Here is a 3891-nt window from a genome sequence, read left to right as displayed (position 1 = left end):
GTGCCTATATGAGTAGTACTCGTCAGACGAAATACAGATGAAAGACAGCTTCGATATCCAATTGCTTGATGACCCGAGGAAACATAAAGCATAGAGAGAATGGGAGGTGCTTTCTCTTTCTCACCTGCAGCGGTAGTGATGGTATGAGCACTTTGGAAGAACCCCGAGAGCAAGAGCTGGGGAGGTGGAGCTAAGAGTTTAAAGGGGGCAAAATGTTCGGGAACTCGTGGGATTCCTCCATCCGTTTCCGATTCTAACGGAGATCGAACGGAAATCTTCAATGGTTGTGCAGCCTGTGCTCGATGGGGAATAGATGCGGCCGCTGAAGGTACTCGTACCGTCGAGAAGACAAACCGTCAAGACGTTTTCTTTGGTATAAAAAAGCAATGACGAAGGACTGGCCTGCCTGTGGGCTTACATGAATGCGCTGCTTGTGGGCTTACGTGAATGGGCTGCTTCTGGGATTGTTGACAAAACAAAACACGCTAACGTGGTTGTAACACACGTAGGAAACTCAGGAAGGGTCTGACGTGTACAGAAACGGCCGGAAAAAATGGGATTACATGACGTGGACTGCTTGCATGTTAAGAGAATTCAACTTAGTGGGTTGCTCCTATTTAGGTATTATAGATACCCCAATTGTATAGCGCGGACGTGCTGATTTTGGCACGACGGGATGTCAGCCGTGCGAACCAGGGACCGACAGACGACAGTGATGGATTTTCTCGAGAAAAAAAAAACGCAAAGTGAAAACTGACAGAGCCCACAGCAAAATTACCTGGCAACTTACCTTATCCAGCGCGTGTGGGCTAAGGGCATCTCCAGCGGCGCGACGGGAGCGTCCGTTTGCGATCGCTGTGACCGAAAATGCGTCTGGACCCTCCTCCAGCAGGGCGACGCATAGTGATCGGGCTGTCTGCGGCGACGCAAACCTGGTCCAAATATGGGTCAGGTTTGCGTCTCCACAGACGCTGCGTGGTCGGGGAAAGTGTCCGCGTTCGTTGCATCCGGGCCCGGTCGGCAGTGACTAGGTAATCATAATATTTGTTCATTACTATTGATTGGCCAAAAGGACCATCTTTACAGAGATGGTTAGTCGAGTTAATCTAAAACTACGACGGCCGTACCTACTCGCCGTCGTGCGGCCTACACCAGCCTCGGTTACTCGCAGTCGCGGGACCTAGTACATCTCCTCCTGGCGCCTGCGGCTTTCGAGGGCCGCGGCCAGGTTGGAGTCCCACACGACTACCCTGGCGATAGAGCTGGCCTCCGCCTTCGCCGCCGCCGCCTGGGCCTCCATCGCCTGGGCCGCCGCCTCCTCCGCCGCCGCCTCCTCCGCCGCCGCCTGGGTCGCCGCCGCCTGCAACCCCGCCAGCTGGGCGAGGAAGCGGGCCATGTCCCTAGCCGCCTCCGCCACCGCTTTGTCCCTGGCGGCGATGGCGGGCACCAGCTCCCGGTTCTCCTGCTCGACCCGCGCGGGAGAAGGGCCCCTACGCTGGAGCGAGTCCAGGTCGGAGCACATTAACCCCCCAGGCATGGCGATCGCATAGCTGTTGGCTTCCTCCTCTGCCAACCAAGCCTGACGGCGCTGGGCGTCCCCAGCCAGGGACTCGAAGGACGCGACCAGAACGAACTGGCTGCCGGCGCACTTGAAGCGGCCGGGCAGGGGGGTCCTCGTCAGCGATGTCGTGGATGACGGCGTCCGCTGGAGGGGCCACCATGGCCGCCCGCGCCTCCGCGAGCTCCGCCCTAGCGTCGGCGAGATCGGCCATGGCGTTGGCGATCTCCGCCCTTGTCGCCGCGAGGCGCCCTTCCGCGCGCTCTCCCGCCTCCGCCTCCGCCGCGCTCCCGGTCCAGCTGCTCGGCCTCAACACCGGCGGCAACTACCTCCTCGTCCTCATCCTGGTGGAGGTGGCGGAACATCTGAACAACGTGTTCCCAAGAACTGTAGTGGTCGGCCATGGATGGATGCTATAGCTTGAGGTGTGCCTGTGACCCCCGCCAGTGTCCATCATATATAGCCACGGTGAGGCGGGAAACGGCGTTGTAGTGCAGGTCGTTTCCCCCGCGCGCGAAACGCCGACGAAACTTGCGAATGTATTGGGCGCGCGCGGGAACAACCGTCGTCGCGCGGGAACAGTTAATCGCCAGCGGCAGTCCTCGATGAGACGTAAAACGCCATTAACGAGCTTAACGCTGTCTCCGCTAAAAAAATGCATCCGCATCGCTGGAGGTACCCCGATGCAAACGGTCGCCCTGGACCGCATGGCGTCCAGGGGCCGATGCAAACGGACATTTCGGACGTCCGAAATGCGTCGGCCTATTGGAGATGCCCTAACGCTGACACGTCCGCGCGTATTTAGCGTCCTTAGTATAAATGCTCGAATATTGCAAATGTAGATGATGACGCTACAGTCTGCTCCAAATGGTCAACTTAAGTGTAAATATTGCTTCCAAGGACTTAGGGTATCTCCAAAGCCGGCGACCCATCCCGCGTCCGCGTGTCCGGATGGGTCAAACCGGACAAAACCGCGGCCGCGGTGTCCGGGATGACCCAAACCCGGCCAAATTTGGATCAGGTTTACGTGGCCGCGGATGGCACACGGCATTCGGTGCGTCCGCCTGCTCGCCTGCCAGGCCCACATGTCAGCGGCGGGAGTCCTATTAAATGGGGATTGGGGAGGGGGACTGTCCCAGTCTCCACTCCACCACTCCACTCTGGCCGCACGAGCTCGACCTTCCGCGCCGCCATGGCCCCGAAGCGAGAGTTTGAGCCGGCCGCCAACGACCACGAGGCCGGCAGCAGCCGGCGACCCGCGCTGGCGGCATTCGACATGGGGCTGCCGGTTCCCATCCGCGACCGGATCTACGTCACCGTAGTGGTGGTGCAGATGTTCTGAGAGGCCGGAGTCCCAATGTCGTGGGGTGACGTGCGCCTCCTCCACGGCTGTCACCTAAGCCCAGATCGAGTTCCGGTGTCGCCGATCCCTGGCTCCGGACGCGCCGCGTCGCGGAGATCCGGCGGCGACGCGCGCAGTTATCGGCGGACCTCCGGGAGGATCCGCCTACAGTGACACAAGTCCCAATTGGGACTTGTGGTTTGAGGTGGAGCACGAAGCGTGGCGCGCGCACATGCTTCACCTCGGCGACGGCGAGGCCTTGCGCGCAGCCGCGCACGCATGCTAGGAGGGCTGGCCGTCGCCCTGGCGGCCTGTACATCGACGAGCCCGTGGCGGCGCCAGCGCAAGCGCCAGCGCAAGCGCCACAGGCCCAACCGCAACCTTAGCCCGAGGAGGACGACGACCCCGAGCTGCAGGCAGTGTTGGTGGCGTCCCGCGGCCACGCCTCGCCTCTGCGATGGAGGAGGAGGCCACGAAGGCCAAGGAGGACGCCGACGCGTGGGCGTTCCTCGCCATCGCGCGTCGGCAGGAGGAGGCCACGTGCCAGGCCGCACTCCGGGAGGAGGAGGAGCGCCTAGCCACGCTCCGGCAAGAGGCGGAGCTGCAGGCCGCTGCGGCGGAGCAGCGGCAGGAGGCGGCGCAGCTGGCACGCCTGCGCAGGCCGGCGAGCCCTCCGGACCCGCACTCCACCTGGGAAAGGGCGCAGTGATCGCCCTGGCCGGAGTCCCTGGCTCCCTCTGGCGTGTCCAGCCGGAACAGCGCGTCGCTGCCAGGGGGCATCGTCCTCATCGACAACGATGACGACGAGTACTGCTGGGAGTAGCCACCGGCGGCCACCGCGTCCCAAACCCTGGAGTAGGGTTTCCTCCTTTTTTTTTTAGTTTAAAGCCCATATAGGGCTTTCTTTTGTGTAAAAATTGCCCAAAAAGGGCCAAGCTCAATGAACTCTAGTTTAAATTAAATTTGTTTTTGTTTTTGTTTTTCCTTTTAT

The sequence above is a fragment of the Lolium rigidum genome, chromosome 5, assembly GCF_022539505.1.
Source record: "Lolium rigidum isolate FL_2022 chromosome 5, APGP_CSIRO_Lrig_0.1, whole genome shotgun sequence".
In the NCBI taxonomy this organism is placed as follows: Eukaryota; Viridiplantae; Streptophyta; class Magnoliopsida; order Poales; family Poaceae; genus Lolium; species Lolium rigidum.
This window is presented reverse-complemented; position numbering follows the sequence as displayed.